Raw genomic sequence first — 18,980 nt, 5'->3', positions numbered from 1 at the left:
CTCTCACTCTCCCATCTCACCCCCTGCTCCACTCACTCTCCCATCTCACCCCCTGCTCCTCTCACTCTTCTATCTCACCCCCTGCTCCTCTCACTCTCCCATCTCACCCCCTGCTCCTCTCACTCTCCTATCTCACCCCCTGCTCCTCTCACTCTCCCATATCACCCCCTGCTCCTCTCACTCCCCTATCTCACCCCCTGCACCTCTCACTCTCCTATTTCACCCCCTGCTCCTCTCACTCTCCCATATCACCCCCTGCTCCTCTCACTCTCCCATCTCACCCCCTGCTCCTCTCACTCTCCCATCTCACCCCCTGCATCTCTCACTCTCCCATCTCACCCCCTGCTCCTCTCACTCTCCCATCTCACCCCCTGCTCCTCTCACTCCCCTATCTCACCCCTGCTCCTCTCACTCCCCTATCTCACCCCCTGCTCCTCTCACTCTCCTATCTCACCCCATGCACCTCTCACTCCCCTATCTCACCCCCCTCTCCTCTCACTCCATCTCACCACCCTCTCCTCTCACTACATCTCAGCCCCCTATTCTCTCTCTCCCCCATTTCACCCCCTGCACCTCTCACTCTCCCATCTCACCCCCTGCTCCTCTCACTCTCCTATCTCACCCCCTGCACCTCTCACTCCCCTATCTCACCCCCTCTCCTCTCACTCCATCTCACCACCCTCTCATCTCACTACATCTCAGACCCCTATTCTCTCACTCCCCCATTTCACCCCCTGCTCCTCTCACTCTCCCATCTCACCCCCTGCTCCTCTCACTCTCCTATCTCACCCCCTGCTCCTCTCACTCTCCCATATCACTTCCTGCTCCTCTCACTCTCCCATCTCACCCCCTGCATCTCTCACTCTCCCATCTCACCCCCTGCTCCTCTCACTCTCCCATCTCACCCCCTGCTCCTCTCACTCCCCTATCTCACCCCTGCTCCTCTCACTCCCCTATCTCACCCCCTGCTCCTCTCACTCTCTTATCTCACCCCCTGCTCCTCTCACTCTCCTATCTCACCACCTGCTCCTCTCACTCTCCTATCTCACCCCCTGCACCTCTCACTCTCCTATCTCACCCCCTGCTACTCTCACTCTCCTATCTCACCCCCTGCACCTCTCACTCTCCTATCTCACCCCCTGCTCCTCTCACTCTCCCATCTCACACCCTGCTCCTCTCACTCTCCTATCTCACCCCCTGCTCCTCTCACTCTCCCATCTCACCCCCTGCTCCTCTCACTCTCCCATCTCACCCCCTGCTCCTCTCACTCTCCAATCTCACACCTTGCTCCTCTCACTCTCCTATCTCACCCCCTGCTCCTCTCACTCTCCCATCTCACCCCCTGCTCCTCTCACTCTCCCATCTCACCCCCTGCTCCTCTCACTCTCCCATCTCACCCCCTGCATCTCTCACTCTCCCATGTCACCCCCTGCTCCTCTCACTCTCCCATCTCACCCCCTGCTCCTCTCACTCCCCTATCTCACCCCCTGCTCCTCTCACTCTCCTATCTCACCCCCTGCACCTCTCACTCCCCTATCTCACCCCCCTCTCCTCTCACTCCATCTCACCACCCTCTCCTCTCACTACATCTCAGCCCCCTATTCTCTCACTCCCCCATTTCACCCCCTGCTCCTCTCACTCTCCTATCTCACCCCCTGCTCCTCTCACTCTCCCATCTCACCCCCTGCTCCTCTCGCTCTCTCATCTCACCCCCTGCTCCTCTCACTCTTCTATCTCACCCCCTGCTCCTCTCACTCTCCCATCTCACCCCCTGCTCCTCTCACTCTCCTATCTCACCCCCTGCTCCTCTCACTCTCCCATATCACCCCCTGCTCCTCTCACTCTCCCATCTCACCCCCTGCATCTCTCACTCTCCCAAATCACCCCCTGCTCCTCTCACTCTCCCATATCACCCCCTGCTCCTCTCACTCCCCTATCTCACCCCTGCTCCTCTCACTCCCCTATCTCACCCCTGCACCTCTCACTCCCCTATCTCACCCCCTGCACCTCTCACTCCATCTCACCACCCTCTCCTCTCACTACATCTCAGCCCCCTATTCTCTCACTCCCCCATTTCACCCCCTGCTCCTCTCACTCTCCCATCTCACCCCCTGCTCCTCTCACTCTCCCATCTCACCCCCTGCTCCTCTCACTCTCCCATCTCACCCCCTGCTCCTCTCACTCTCCAATCTCACACCCTGCTCCTCTCACTCTCCTATCTCACCCCCTGCTCCTCTCACTCTCCCATCTCACCCCCTGCTCCTCTCACTCTCCCATCTCACCCCCTGCTCCTCTCACTCTCCCATCTCACCCCCTGCATCTCTCACTCTCCCATGTCACCCCCTGCTCCTCTCACTCTCCCATCTCACTCCCTGCTCCTCTCACTCCCCTATCTCACCCCCTGCTCCTCTCACTCTCCTATCTCACCCCCTGCACCTCTCACTCCCCTATCTCACCCCCCTCTCCTCTCACTCCATCTCACCACACTCTCCTCTCACTACATCTCAGCCCCCTATTCTCTCACTCCCCCATTTCACCCCCTGATCCTCTCACTCTCCTATCTCACCCCCTGCTCCTCTCACTCTCCCATCTCACCCCCTGCTCCTCTCACTCTCTCATCTCACCCCCTGCTCCTCTCACTCTTCTATCTCACCCCCTGCTCCTCTCACTCTCCCATCTCACCCCCTGCTCCTCTCACTCTCCTATCTCACCCCCTGCTCCTCTCACTCTCCCATATCACCCCCTGCTCCTCTCACTCTCCCATCTCACCCCCTGCATCTCTCACTCTCCCAACTCACCCCCTGCTCCTCTCACTCTCCCATCTCACCCCCTGCTCCTCTCACTCCCCTATCTCACCCCTGCTCCTCTCACTCCCCTATCTCACCCCCTGCACCTCTCACTCCCCTGTCTCACCCCCTCTCCTCTCACTCCATCTCACCACCCTCTCCTCTCACTACATCTCAGCCCCCTATTCTCTCACTCCCCCATTTCACCCCCTGCTCCTCTCACTCTCCCATCTCACCCCCTGCTCCTCTCACTCTCCTATCTCACCCCCTGCAATTCTCACTCTCCCATATCACCCCCTGCTCCTCTCACTCTCCCATCTCACCCCCTGCATCTCTCACTCTCCTATCTCACCCCCTGCTCCTCTCACTCCCCTATCTCACCCCCTGCTCCTCTCACTCTCCCATCTCACCCCCTGCATCTTTCACTCTCCTATCTCACCCCCTGCTCCTCTCACTCCCCCATTTCACCCCCTGCTCCTCTCACTCTCCCATCTCACCCCCTGCTCCTCTCAGTCTCCTATCTCACCCCCTGCTCCTCTCACTCTCCCATATCACCCCCTGCTCCTCTCACTCCATCTCACCACCCTCTCCTCTCACTACATCTCAGCCCCCTATTCTCTCACTCCCCCATTTCACCCCCTGCTCCTCTCACTCTCCCATCTCACCCCCTGCTCCTCTCACTCTCCTATCTCACCCCCTGCACCTCTCACTCCCCTATCTCACCCCCTCTCCTCTCACTCCATCTCACCACCCTCTCATCTCACTACATCTCAGCCCCCTATTCTCTCACTCCCCCATTTCACCCCCTGCTCCTCTCACTCTCCCATCTCACCCCCTGCTCCTCTCACTCTCCTATCTCACCCCCTGCACCTCTCACTCCCCTATCTCATCCCCTCTCCTCTCACTCCATCTCAACACCCTCTCATCTCACTACATCTCAGCCCCCTATTCTCTCACTACCCCATTTCACCCCCTGCTCCTCTCACTCTCCCATCTCACCCCCTGCTCCTCTCACTCTCCCATCTCACCCCCTGCTCCTCTCACTCCCCTATCTCACCCCTGCTCCTCTCACTCCCCTATCTCACCCCCTGCTCCTCTCACTCTCCTATCTCACCCCCTGCTCCTCTCACTCTCCTATCTCACCACCTGCTCCTCTCACTCTCCTCTCTCACCCCCTGCACCTCTCACTCTCCTATCTCACCCCCTGCTACTCTCACTCTCCTATCTCACCCCCTGCACCTCTCACTCTCCTATCTCACCCCCTGCTCCTCTCACTCTCCCATCTCACACCCTGCTCCTCTCACTCTCCTATCTCACCCCCTGCTCCTCTCACTCTCCCATCTCACCCCCTGCTCCTCTCACTCTCCCATCTCACCCCCTGCTCCTCTCACTCTCCAATCTCACACCCTGCTCCTCTCACTCTCCTATCTCACCCCCTGCTCCTCTCACTCTCCCATCTCACCCCCTGCTCCTCTCACTATCCCATCTCACCCCCTGCATCTCTCACTCTCCCATGTCACCCCCTGCTCCTCTCACTCTCCCATCTCACCCCCTGCTCCTCTCACTCCCCTATCTCACCCCCTGCTCCTCTCACTCTCCTATCTCACCCCCTGCACCTCTCACTCCCCTATCTCACCCCCCTCTCCTCTCACTCCATCTCACCACCCTCTCCTCTCACTACATCTCAGCCCCCTATTCTCTCACTGCCCCATTTCACCCCCTGCTCCTCTCACTCTCCTATCTCACCCCCTGCTCCTCTCACTCTCCCATCTCACCCCCTGCTCCTCTCACTCTCTGATCTCACCCCCTGCTCCTCTCACTCTTCTATCTCACCCCCTGCTCCTCTCACTCTCCCATCTCACCCCCTGCTCCTCTCACTCTCCTATCTCACCCCCTGCTCCTCTCACTCTCCCATATCACCCCCTGCTCCTGTCACTCTCCCATCTCACCCCCTGCATCTCTCACTCTCCCAACTCACCCCCTGCTCCTCTCACTCTCCCATCTCACCCCCTGCTCCTCTCACTCCCCTATCTCACCCCTGCTCCTCTCACTCCCCTATCTCACCCTCTGCACCTCTCACTCCCCTATCTCACCCCCTCTCCTCTCACTCCATCTCACCACCCTCTCCTCTCACTACATCTCAGCCCCCTATTCTCTCACTCCCCCATTTCACCCCCTGCTCCTCTCACTCTCCCATCTCACCCCCTGCTCCTCTCACTCTCCTATCTCACCCCCTGCAATTCTCACTCTCCCATATCACCCCCTGCCACCCCCTGCTCCTCTCACTCTCCCATCTCACCCCCTGCATCTCTCACTCTCCTATCTCACCCCCTGCTCCTCTCACTCCCCTATCTCACCCCCTGCTCCTCTCACTCCCCCATTTCACCCCCTGCTCCTCTCACTCTCCCATCTCACCCCCTGCTCCTCTCACTCTCCTATCTCACCCCCTGCTCCTCTCACTCTCCCATCTCACCCCCTGCTCCTCTCACTCTCTGATCTCACCCCCTGCTCCTCTCACTCTTCTATCTCACCCCCTGCTCCTCTCACTCTCCCATCTCACCCCCTGCTCCTCTCACTCTCCTATCTCACCCCCTGCTCCTCTCACTCTCCCATATCACCCCCTGCTCCTGTCACTCTCCCATCTCACCCCCTGCATCTCTCACTCTCCCAACTCACCCCCTGCTCCTCTCACTCTCCCATCTCACCCCCTGCTCCTCTCACTCCCCTATCTCACCCCTGCTCCTCTCACTTCCCTATCTCACCCCCTGCACCTCTCACTCCCCTATCTCACCCCCTCTCCTCTCACTCTATCTCACCACCCTCTCCTCTCACTACATCTCAGCCCCCTATTCTCTCACTCCCCCATTTCACCCCCTGCTCCTCTCACTCTCCCATCTCACCCCCTGCTCCTCTCACTCTCCTATCTCACCCCCTGCAATTCTCACTCTCCCATATCACCCCCTGCCACCCCCTGCTCCTCTCACTCTCCCATCTCACCCCCTGCATCTCTCACTCTCCTATCTCACCCCCTGCTCCTCTCACTCCCCTATCTCACCCCCTGCTCCTCTCACTCCACCATTTCACCCCCTGCTCCTCTCACTCTCCCATCTCACCCCCTGCACCTCTCACTCTCCTATCTCACCCCCTGCTCCTCTCACTCTCCCATCTCACCCCCTGCTCCTCTCACTCTCCAATCTCACACCCTGCTCCTCTCACTCTCCTATCTCACCCCCTGCTCCTCTCACTCTCCCATCTCACCCCCTGCACCTCTCACTCTCCCATCTCACCCCCTGCTCCTCTCACTCTCCCATCTCACCCCCTGCATCTCTCTCTCTCCCATGTCACCCCCTGCTCCTCTCACTCTCCCATCTCACCCCCTGCTCCTCTCACTCCCCTATCTCACCCCTGCTCCTCTCACTCCCCTATCTCACCCCTGCTCCTCTCACTCTCCTATCTCACCCCCTGCACCTCTCACTCCCCTATCTCACCCCCCTCTCCTCTCACTCCATCTCACCACCCTCTCCTCTCACTACATCTCAGCCCCCTATTCTTTCACTCCCCCATTTCACCCCCTGCTCCTCTCACTCTCCTATCTCACCCCCTGCTCCTCTCACTCTCCCATCTCACCCCCTGCTCCTCTCACTCTCCAATCTCACCCCCTGCTCCTCTCACTCTTCTATCTCACCCCCTGCTCCTCTCACTCTCCCATCTCACCCCCTGCTCCTCTCACTCTCCTATCTCACCCCCTGCTCCTCTCACTCTCCCATATCACCCCCTGCTCCTCTCACTCTCCCATCTCACCCCCTGCATCTCTCACTCTCCCAACTCACCCCCTGCTCCTCTCACTCTCCCATCTCACCCCCTGCTCCTCTCACTCCCTATCTCACCCCTGCTCCTCTCACTCTCCTATCTCACCCCCTGCACCTCTCACTCCCCTATCTCACCCCCTCTCCTCTCACTCCATCTCACCACCCTCTCCTCTCACTACATCTCAGCCCCCTATTCTCTCACTCCCCCATTTCACCCCCTGCTCCTCTCACTCTCCCATCTCACCCCCTGCTCCTCTCACTCTCCTATCTCACCCCCTGCACCTCTCACTCTCCCATATCACCCCCTGCTCCTCTCACTCTCCCATCTCACCCCCTGCATCTCTCACTCTCCTATCTCACCCCCTGCTCCTCTCACTCCCCTATCTCACCCCCTGCTCCTCTCACTCTCCCATCTCACCCCCTGCATCTCTCACTCTCCTATCTAACCCCCTGCTCCTCTCACTCCCCCATTTCACCCCCTGCTCCTCTCACTCTCCCATCTCACCCCCTGCTCCTCTCACTCTCCTATCTCACCCCCTGCTCCTCTCACTCTCCCATCTCACCCCCTGCTCCTCTCACTCTCCCATCTCACCCCCTGCTCCTCTCACTCCCCTATCTCACCCCTGCTCCTCTCACTCCCCTATCTCACCCCCTGCTCCTCTCACTCTCCTATATCACCCCCTGCTCCTCTCACTCTCCTATCTCACCCCCTGCTCCTCTCACTCTCCCATATCACCCCCTGCTCCTCTCACTCTCCCATCTCACCCCCTGCTCCTCTCACTCTCCCATCTCACACCCTGCTCCTCTCACTCTCCTATCTCACCCCCTGCTCCTCTCACTCTCCCATCTCACCCCCTGCTCCTCTCACTCTCCCATCTCACCCCCTACTCCTCGCACTCTCCCATCTCACACCCTGCTCCTCTCACTCTCCTATCTCACCCCCTGCTCCTCTCACTCTCCCATCTCACCCCCTGCTCCTCTCACTCTCCCATCTCACCCCCTGCTCCTCTCACTCTCCCATCTCACCCCCTGCATCTCTCACTCTCCCATGTCACCCCCTGCTCCTCTCACTCTCCCATCTCACCCCCTGCTCCTCTTACTCCACTATCTCACCCCCTGCTCCTCTCGCTCTCCTATCTCACCCCCTGCTCCTCTCACTCTCCCATCTCACCCCCTGCTCCTCTCACTCCCCTATCTCACCTCTGCTCCTCTCACTCCCCTATCTCACCCCCTGCATCTCTCACTCTCCCATCTCACCCCCTGCTCCTCTCACTCTCCCATCTCACCCCCTGCTCCTCTCACTCCCCTATCTCACCCCTGCTCCTCTCACTCCCCTATCTCACCCCCTGCTCCTCTTACTCTCCTATCTCACCCCCTGCTCCTCTCACTCTCCTATCTCACCCCCTGCACCTCTCACTCTCCTATCTCACCCCCTGCACCTTTCACTCTCCTATCTCACCCCCTGCACCTCTCACTCCCCTATCTCACCCCCCTCTCCTCTCACTCCATCTCACCACCGGCATCTCTCACTCTCCTATCTCACCCCCTGCTCCTCTCACTCCCCTATCTCACCCCTGCTCCTCTCACTCCCCTATCTCACCCCCTGCTCCTCTCACTCTCCCATCTCACCCCCTGCACCTCTCACTCCCCTATCTCACCCCTGCTTCTCTCACTTCCCTATCTCACCCCCTGCTCCTCTCACTCTCCTTTCTCACCCCCTGCACCTCTCACTCTCCTTTCTCACCCCCTGCACCTCTCACTCTCCTTTCTCACCCCCTGCACCTCTCACTCTCCTATCTCACCCCCTGCACCTCTCACTCTCCTATCTCACCGCCTGCTCCTCTCACTCTCCTTTCTCACCCCCTGCACCTCTCACTCTCCTATCTCACCCCCTGCACCTCTCACTCTCCTATCTCACCCCCTGCTCCTCTCACTCTGCCATCTCACCCCCTTTATCTCCTGAGTACATAAGGGTACAGAGGCAGGAGGGGGATACAGTGGAAGCAGTCTAATAATATCATACACAGTGGAGGAGGGAAGGGGAGCATAACATGGTATATTATTAATTAAATAGGAAGGAGAAACTTACTCAGTCTGCCTGATATCAATCTGTCACAGTCTCCCTTCTTTCAGCGTCAACATGGGCACTCAAACTCAGGGAGGTGCCTCACCTCCCTCCTCACATCAGGAGACATGGGTATGTGAGGAGGAGGGTATGTGAGGACAGCACTCTTTCACCACACCAGTAAAGGACTCACTGCAGAAGGTGGGGCAGGTTAATCTTTAGCTAATTGCCCCCCCAAAACACACACGTCTAGTGATATGGGCATACCCGCACAGCCATAGGGTAGCCCGCCCAGAAGCCATCCTGAATGCCCTCAATTAGATATGGAAAGCTGCTGAAGCGGCGCAGCGCAGCCATAAGCAGAGCTAGAAGGGGGTGGAGGCGGGTACTTCAGCAGCCAGTAAGACGGTGACGGGTGGCAGGCGGCAGGTCTAGGTTAGTGAACACGTGCCCTTTTCAGTCTGTGAGCAGCATTGACTGTGACTGGCTGCTCAGTACATGTTGTGGGCGGGTGGCATGGCAGCGAGATGCGGCAGAACGCTGGCTGTAGTGTAGACAGGGATTTGGGAAAGGTGGGCGTTCCGCCTCCAATTACAACTGCTGGAACCCAGTTCCGCCCCATTCCTGGCCCACTTTAACCCCTGCCCATATGGTATTACATATTATGAAAATGTCATCAGTAAAACATTTTAAAAACAAGATGCTTGGTTCATACATGGCAATATATATATATATATATATATATATATATATATTTATTCTTATACTCTCTTGTACATACTGTATCTGCTGTATCAGTCCTGGGGTGCCCTGTCTGCTGTATCAGTCCTGGGGTGCCCTGTCTGCTGTATCAGTCCTGGGGTGCTCTGTCTGCTGTATCAGTCCTGGGGTGCTCTGTCAGCTGTATCAGTCCTGGGGTGCTCTGTCTGCTGTATCAGTCCAGGGGTGCCCTGTCTGCTGTATCAGTCCTGGGGTGCTCTGTCTGCTGTATCAGTCCTGGGGTGCTCTGTCTGCTGTATCAGTCCTGGGGTGCTCTGTCTGCTGTATCAGTCCAGGGGTGCCCTGTCTGCTGTATCAGTCCTGGGGTGCTCTGTCTGCTGTATCAGTCCAGGGGTGCCCTGTCTGCTGTATCAGTCCTGGGGTGCTCTGTCTGCTGTATCAGTCCAGGGGTGCTCTGTCTGCTGTATCAGTCCTGGGGTGCCCTGTCTACTGTATCAGTCCTGGGGTGCCCTGTCTGCTGTATCAGTCCTGGGGTGTTCTGTCTGCTGTATCAGTCCAGGGGTGCTCTGTCTGCTGTATCAGTCCTGGGGTGCCCTGTCTGCTGCATCAGTCCTGGGGTGCCCTGTCTGCTGTATCAGTCCTGGGGTGCCCTGTCTGCTGTATCAGTCCTGGGGTGCCCTGTCTACTGTATCAGTCCTGGGGTGCTCTGTCTGCTGTATCAGTCCTGGGGTGTTCTGTCTGCTGTATCAGTCCAGGGGTGCTCTGTCTGCTGTATCAGTCCAGGGGTTTTCTGTCTGCTGTATCAGTCCTGGGGTGTTCTGTCTGCTGTATCAGTCCTGGGGTGCCCTGTCTACTGTATCAGTCCTGGGGTGCTCTGTCTGCTGTATCAGTCCTGGGGTGCCCTATCTACTGTATCAGTCCTGGGGTGCTCTGTCTGCTGTATCAGTCCTGGGGTGCTGTCTGTTGTATCGGTCCAGGGGTGCTCTGTCTGCTGTATCAATCCAGGGGTGCCCTGTCTGCTGTATCAGTCCAGGGGTGCCCTGTCTGCTGTATCAGTCCTGGGGTGCTCTGTCTGCTGTATCAGTCCAGGGGTGCCCTGTCTGCTGTATCAGTCCTGGGGTGTTCTGTCTGCTGTATCAGTCCTGGGGTGCTCTGTCTGCTGTATCAGTCCTGGGGTGCCCTGTCTGCTGTATCAGTCCTGGGGTGCCCTGTCTGCTGTATCAGTCCTGGGGTGCCCTGTCTACTGTATCAGTCCAGGGGTGCTCTGTCTGCTGTATCAGTCCTGGGGTGCTCTGTCTGCTGTATCAGTCCTGGGGTGTTCTGTCTGCTGTATCAGTCCAGGGGTGCTCTGTCTAATGTATCAGTACAGGGGTGTTCTGTCTGCTGTATCAGTCCTGGGGTGTTCTGTCTGCTGTATCAGTCCTGGGGTGCCCTGTCTACTGTATCAGTCCTGGGGTGCCCTGTCTGCTGTATTAGTCCTGGGGTGTCCTGTCTGCTGTATCAGTCCTGGGGTGCTCTGTTGCATAAGTCCTGGGGTGTCCTGTCTGCTGTATCAGTCCTGGGGTGTTCTGTCTGCTGTATCAGTCCAGGGGTGCTCTGTCTGCTGTATCAGTCCTGGGGTGCCCTGTCTGCTGTATCAGTCCTGGGGTGCTCTGTCTGCTGTATCAGTCCAGGGGTGCCCTGTCTGCTGTATCAGTCCAGGGGTGTTCTGTCTGCTGTATCAGTCCTGGGGTGCTCTGTCTGCTGTATCAGTCCTGGGGTGTTCTGTCTGCTGTATCAGTCCTGGGGTGCTCTGTCTGCTGTATCAGTCCTGGGGTGCCCTGTCTGCTGTATCAGTCCTGGGGTGCCCTGTCTGCTGTATCAGTCCTGGGGTGTTCTGTCTGCTGTATCAGTCCTGGGTTGCTCTGTCTGCTGTATCAGTCCTGGGGTGCCCTGTCTGTTGTATCAGTCCTGGGGTGCCCTGTCTGCTGTATCAGTCCTGGGGTGCTCTGTCTGCTGTATCAGTCCTGGGGTGTTCTGTCTGCTGTATCAGTCCAGGGGTGCTCTGTCTGCTGTATCAGTCCAGGGGTGCCCTGTCTGCTGTATTAGTCCTGGGGTGTTCTGTCTGCTGTATCAGTCCAGGGGTGCTCTGTCTGCTGTATCAGTCCTGGGGTGCCCTGTCTGCTGTATCAGTCCAGGGGTGCTCTGTCTGCTGTATCAGTCCTGGGGTGCCCTGTCTGCTGTATCAGTCCAGGGGTGCTCTGTCTGCTGTATCAGTCCAGGGGTGCTCTGTCTGCTGTATCAGTCCTGGGGTGCCCTGTCTGCTGTATCAGTCCTGGGGTGTTCTGTCTGCTGTATCAGTCCAGGGGGGCTCTGTCTGCTGTATCAGTCCTGGGGTGCCCTGTCTGCTGTATAAGTCCCTGGGGGGTTCTGTCTGCTGTATCAGTCCAGGGGTGCTCTGTCTGCTGTATCAGTCCTGGGGTGCCCTGTCTGCTGTATTAGTCCTGGGGTGCCCTGTCTGCTGTATTAGTCCAGGGGTACTCTGTCTGCTGTATCCAGAGCCGGCAATAGGCATAGGCAAACTAGGCAATTGCTTAGTGCATTTGATATGCCTAGGGGCATCATCAGCGTCTGCTGATTAAAATAATATGCGACATGCCTAAATTCTGTGTGTAGCATTTCTTATGCAGATACAGCCACAGTCTCACACATAATATAGTCATGCTGCATATCAGTTTAATCAGCAGAAGCTGCTTGTGTATCCTAGTCACATAGCAATGCAAATAATACCCCTTTCACACCGCAGCTTGAACCCGGTAAATTGCCGATTTTTAAGGCTTCCTAAATGGTTCGAGCTGCGATATGAAAGGGTCACCTTCAATTTACCGTTTACAAAATACCGGTATTTTGAAACGGTAAAAAAGCAGGGTCCTACCCGTTTCAGACCCGTTTCATTGTGCAGTGTGAAAGGGTCTGAAACGGTATTTGCAAGCCCCAGAAGGTGATAGGCTGTCTCCATGTGTGATGTCACCAGGCAGAAGCAGGAAATAAACATTTAAAATGACAACCACTGTTTTCTATGGGTGAAACGGGTTCAGTGTGAAAGGTACCAAAACGGTAATGAAATGGTAATATACTGGTTACAACATGCGATGTGAAGGGGGTTTAACTGCTCAGACCCGTTTTAAGAACCGTTTAAAGAACCATTTCAAAAGCAGGTTTTGCAATGTGAAAGCAGCATAAGATGCATTTTCATTAAAAAAAAGGTGCCCGATGTTAGCATTGATGCAAGATTTGTGAGGACACATCTATATCCAAGCAGAGGCAGAGGTCACAGTGTTAGTGGCCGTGTGAGTGCTGTGTGCATGTGAGTGGGTTGGTTGTGCAGTAGTGTTCAGAATATGTGTAAGGAGCATTATGTGTGTCATGTAAAAATGCATTAATAATGTGCAACATATGTGCAAAGGGCCACTATGTGTGTCATTATGTGTATAAGGGCATTAATAATGTGCGGCATATGTGTAACAGGTACTACTGTATGTGTGTCATTATGTGTATAGGGGCACTAATAATGTGCAGCAAATGTGTAGGGGGCACTATGTGTGTCATTATGTGTAAAAGGGCATTAATAATGTGCAGCATATGTGTAAGGGACATTATGTGTAAAAGGGCATTAATAAAGGTTGTCATAATGTGTAAGGTGCATTATGTTTATAAGGACATTAATGTGTCTCATATGTGTAAGGGGCATTACTGTGTGGAATTGTGTGTATAAATGCATTACTAATGTGTGGCATTATGTGTATAAGGTGCTCTACTATGTGGCGTTGTATATAGAAAGTAGAGATGTGCACCGGAAATTTTTCGGGTTTTGTGTTTTGGTTTTGGGTTCGGTTCCGTGGCCGTGTTTTGGGTTCGAACGCGTTTTGGCAAAACCTCGCCGAATTTTTTTTGTCGGATTCGGGTGTGTTTTGGATTCGGGTGTTTTTTTTCAAAAAACCCTAAAAAACAGCTTAAATCATAGAATTTGGGGGTCATTTTGATCCCAAAGTATTATTAACCTCAATAACCATAATTTCCACTCATTTTCAGTCTATTCTGAACACCTCACACCTCACAATATTATTTTTAGTCCTAAAATTTGCACCGAGGTCGCTGGATGACTAAGCTCAGCGACCCAAGTGGCCGACACAAACACCTGGCCCATCTAGGAGTGGCACTGCAGTGTCACGCAGGATGGCCCTTCCAAAAAACACTCCCCAAACAGCACATGACGCAAAGAAAAATGAAAGAAAAAAGAGGTGCAAGATGGAATTGTCCTTGGGCCCTCCCACCCACCCTTATGTTGTATAAACAGGACATGCACACTTTAACCAACCCATCATTTCAGTGACAGGGTCTGCCACACGACTGTGACTGAAATGACGGGTTGGTTTGGACCCCCACCAAAAAAGAAGCAATTAATCTCTCCTTGCACAAACTGGCTCTACAGAGGCAAGATGTCCACCTCATCATCATCCTCCGATTCATCACCGTGTACATCCCCCTCCTCACAGATTATCAATTCGTCCCCACTGGAATCCACCATCACAGCTCCCTGTGTACTTTGTGGAGGCAATTGCTGCTGGTGAATGTCTCCATGGAGGAATTGATTATAATTAATTTTAATGAACATCATCTTCTCCACATTTTCTGGAAGTAACCTCGTACGCCGATTGCTGACAAGGTGAGCGGCGGCACTAAACACTCTTTCGGAGTACACACTTGTGGGAGGGCAACTTAGGTAGAATAAAGCCAGTTTGTGCAAGGGCCTCCAAATTGCCTCTTTTTCCTGCCAGTATACGTACGGACTGTCTGATGTGCCTACTTGGATGCGGTCACTCATATAATCCTCCACCATTCTTTCAATGGAGAGAGAATCATATGCAGTGCCAGTAGACGACATGTCCGTAATCGTTGGCAGGTCCTTCAGTCCGGACCAGATGTCAGCATCAGCAGTCGCTCCAGACTGCCCTGCATCACCGCCAGCGGGTGGGCTCGGAATTCTGATCCTTTTCCTCGCACCCCCAGTTGCGGGAGAATGTGAAGGAGGAGATGTTGACAGGTCGCGTTCCGCTTGACTTGACAATTTTCTCACCAGCAGTTCTTTACACCCCTGCAGACTTGTGTCTGCCGGAAAGAGAGATCCAAGGTAGGTTTTAAATCTAGGATCGAGCACGGTGGCCAAAATGTAGTGCTCTGATTTCAACAGATTGACCACCCGTGAATCCTTGTTAAGCGAATTAAGGGCTCCATCCACAAGTCCCACATGCCTAGCGGAATCGCTCAGTGTTAGCTCCTCCTTCAATGTCTCCAGCTTCTTCTGCAAAAGCCTGATGAGGGGAATGACCTGACTCAGGCTGGCAGTGTCTGAACTGACTTCACGTGTGGCAAGTTCAAAAGGTTGCAGAACCTTACACAACGTTGAAATCATTCTCCACTGCGCTTGAGACAGGTGCATTCCACCTCCTATATCGTGGTCAGTTGTATAGGCTTGAATGGCCTTTTGCTGCTCCTCCAACCTCTGAAGCATAGAGAGGGTTGAATTCCACCTCATTACCACTTCTTGCTTCAGATGATGGCAGGGCTGGTTCAGGCGTTTTTGGTGTTGCTCCAGTCTTCTGTACGTGGTGCCTGTACGCCGAAAGTGTCCCGCAATTCTTCTGGCCACCGACAGCATCTCTTGCACGCCCCTGTCGTTTTTTAAATAATTCTGCACCACCAAATTCAAGGTATGTGCAAAACATGGGACGTGCTGGAATTTGCCCAGATTTAATGCACCCACAATATTGCTGGCGTTGTCCGATGCCACAAATCCACAGGAGAGTCCAATTGGGGTAAGCCATTCTGCGATGATCTTCCTCAGTTGCCGTAAGAGGTTTTCAGCTGTGTGCGTATTCTGGAAAGCGGTGATACAAAGCGTAGCCTGCCTAGGAAAGAGTTGGCGTTTGCGAGATGCTGCTACTGGTGCCGCCGCTGCTGTTCTTGCGGCGGTAGTCAATACATCTACCCAGTGGGCTGTCACAGTCATATAGTCCTGAGTCTGCCCTGCTCCACTTGTCCACATGTCCGTGGTTAAGTGGACATTGGGTACAACTGCATTTTTTAGGACACTGGTGAGTCTTTTTCTGAGGTCTGTGTACATTTTCGGTATCGCCTGCCTAGAGAAATGGAACCTAGATGGTATTTGGTACCGGGGACACAGTACCTCAAACAAGTCTATAGTTGGCTCTGCAGTAATGATGGATACCGGAACCACGTTTCTCACCGCCCAGGATGCCAAGGCCTCAGTTATCCGCTTTGCAGCAGGATGACTGCTGTGATATTTCATCTTCCTCGCAAAGGACTGTTGGACAGTCAATTGCTTGGTGGAAGTAGTAAAAGTCGTCTTACGACTTCCCCTCTGGGATGACCATCGACTCCCAGCAGCAACAACAGCAGCGCCAGCAGCAGTAGGCGTTACACGCAAGGATGCATCGGAGGAATCCCAGGCAGGAGAGGACTCGTCAGAATTGCCAGTGACATGGCCTGCAGGACTATTGGCATTCCTGGGGAAGGAGGAAATTGACACTGAGGGAGTTGGTGGGGTGGTTTGCGTGAGCTTGGTTACAAGAGGAAGGGATTTACTGGTCAGTGGACTGCTTCCGCTGTCGCCCAAAGTTTTTGAACTTGTCACTGACTTATGATGAATGCGCTGCAGGTCACGTATAAGGGAGGATGTTCCGAGGTGGTTAACGTCCTTACCACTACTTATTACAGCTTGACAAAGGCAACACACGGCTTGACACCTGTTGTCCGCATTTCTGTTGAAATACTTCCACACCGAAGAGCTGATTTTTTTGGTATTTTCACCAGGCATGTCAATGGCCATATTCCTCCCACGGACAACAGGTGTCTCCCCGGGTGCCTGACTTAAACAAACCACCTCACCATCAGAATCCTCCTTGTCAATTTCCTCCCCAGCGCCAGCAACACCCATATCCTCCTCATCCTGGTGTACTTCAACACTGACATCTTCAATCTGACTATCAGGAACTGGACTGCGGGTGCTCCTTCCAGCACTTGCAGGGGGCGTGCAAATGGTGGAAGGTGCATGCTCTTCACGTCCAGTGTTGGGAAGGTCAGGCATCGCAACCGACACAATTGGACTCTCCTTGTGGATTTGGGATTTCGAAGAACGCACAGTTCTTTGCTGTGCTTTTGCCAGCTTAAGTCTTTTCATTTTTCTAGCGAGAGGCTGAGTGCTTCCATCCTCATGTGAAGCTGAACCACTAGCCATGAACATAGGCCAGGGCCTCAGCCGTTCCTTGCCACTCCGTGTGGTAAATGGCATATTGGCAAGTTTACGCTTCTCCTCCGACGATTTTATTTTAGATTTTTGAGTCCTTTTTTTACTGATATTTTGTGTTTTGGATTTTACATGCTCTGTACTATGACATTGGGCATCGGCCTTGGCAGACGACGTTGATGGAATTTCATTGTCTCGGCCATGACTAGTGGCAGCAGCTTCAGCACGAGGTGGAAGTGGATCTTGATCTTTCCCTATTTTTGGAACCTCAACATTTTTGTTCTCCATATTTTAATAGGCACAACTAAAAGGCACCTCAGGTAAACAATGGAGATGGATGGATACTAGTATACTTATGGATGACGAGTGACTGACGACACAGAGGTAGCTACAGCCGTGGACTACCGTACTGCGTCTGCTAGTATAGAGATGATAATGATATAAAAAATATATATATATCACTACTGCAGGTATATATAATATAATGACGGACCTGCTGGACACTGTCAGCAGACTCCTAAACTACTAGTATGAAGAAGATAGAAAAATAAACCCCACCACAGGTAGGTATACAATTATGGACGAGCACTGACGACACAGAGGTAGCTACAGCCGTGGACTACCGTACTGCGTCTGCTAGTATAGAGATGATAATGATATAAAAAATATATATATATCACTACTGCAGGTATATATAATATAATGACGGACCTGCTGGACACTGTCAGCAGACTCCTAAACTACTAGTATGAAGAAGATAGAAAAAAAAACCCCACCACAGGTAGGTATACAATTATGGACGAGCACTGATGACACAGAGGTAGCTACAGCCGTGGACTACCGTACTGTGTCTGCTAGTATAGAGATGATAATGATATAAAAATATATATGTATATCACTACTGCAGGTATATATAATATAATGACGGACCTGCTGGACACTGTCAGCAGACTCCTAAACTACTAGTATGAAGAAGATAGAAAAAAAAAACCCACCACAGGTAGGTATACAATTATGGCGAGCACTGACGACACAGAGGTAGCTACAGCCGTGAACTACCGTACTGCATCTGCTAGTATAGAGATGATAATGATATAAAAAATATATATATATCACTACTGCAGGTATATATAATATAATGACGGACCTGCTGGACACTGTCAGCAGACTCCTAAACTACTAGTATGAAGAAGATAGAAAAAAAAACCCCACCACAGGTAGGTATACAATTATAGACGAGCACTGACGACACAGAGGTAGCTACAGCCGTGGACTACCGTACTACGTCTGCTAGTATAGAGATGATAATGATATAAAAAATATATATATATATCACTACTGCAGGTATATATAATATAATGACGGACCTGCTGGACACTGTCAGCAGACTCCTAAACTACTAGTATGAAGAAGATAGAAAAAAAAACCCCACCACAGGTAGGTATACAATTATGGACGAGCACTGACGACACAGAGGTAGCTACAGCCGTGGACTACCGTACTGCGTCTGCTAGTATAGAGATGATAATGATATAAAAAATATATATATATCACTACTGCAGGTATATATAATATAATGATGGACCTGCTGGACACTGTCAGCAGACTCGTAAACTACTAGTATGAAGAAGATAGAAAAAAAAAACCCACCACAGGTAGGTATACAATTATGGACGAGCACTGACGACACAGAGGTAGCTACAGCCGTGGACTACCGTACTGCGTCTGCTAGTATAGAGATGATAATGATATAAAAAATATATATATATCACTACTGCAGGTATATATAATATAATGACGGACCTGCTGGACACTGTCAGCAGACTCCTAAACTACTAGTATGAAGAAGATAGAAAAATAAACCCCACCACAGGTAGGTATACAATTATGGACGAGCACTGACGACACAGAGGTAGCTACAGCCGTGGACTACCGTACTGCGTCTGCTAGTATAGAGATGATAATGATATAAAAAATATATATATATCACTACTGCAGGTATATATAATATAATGACGGACCTGCTGGACACTGTCATCAGACTCCTAAACTACTAGTATGAAGAAGATAGAAAAATAAACCCCCCCACAGGTAGGTATACAATTATGGACGAGCACTGACGACACAGAGGTAGCTACAGCCGTGGACTACCGTACTGCGTCTGCTAGTATAGAGATGATAATGATATAAAAAATATATATATGTATCACTACTGCAGGTATATATAATATAATGACGGACCTGCTGGACACTGTCAGCAGACTCCTAAACTACTAGTATGAAGAAGATAGAAA

The sequence above is a fragment of the Pseudophryne corroboree genome, chromosome 1, assembly GCF_028390025.1.
Source record: "Pseudophryne corroboree isolate aPseCor3 chromosome 1, aPseCor3.hap2, whole genome shotgun sequence".
In the NCBI taxonomy this organism is placed as follows: domain Eukaryota; kingdom Metazoa; phylum Chordata; class Amphibia; order Anura; family Myobatrachidae; genus Pseudophryne; species Pseudophryne corroboree.
The sequence above is the reverse complement of the archived record's forward strand: the minus strand, read 5'-3'. Positions refer to the sequence as shown.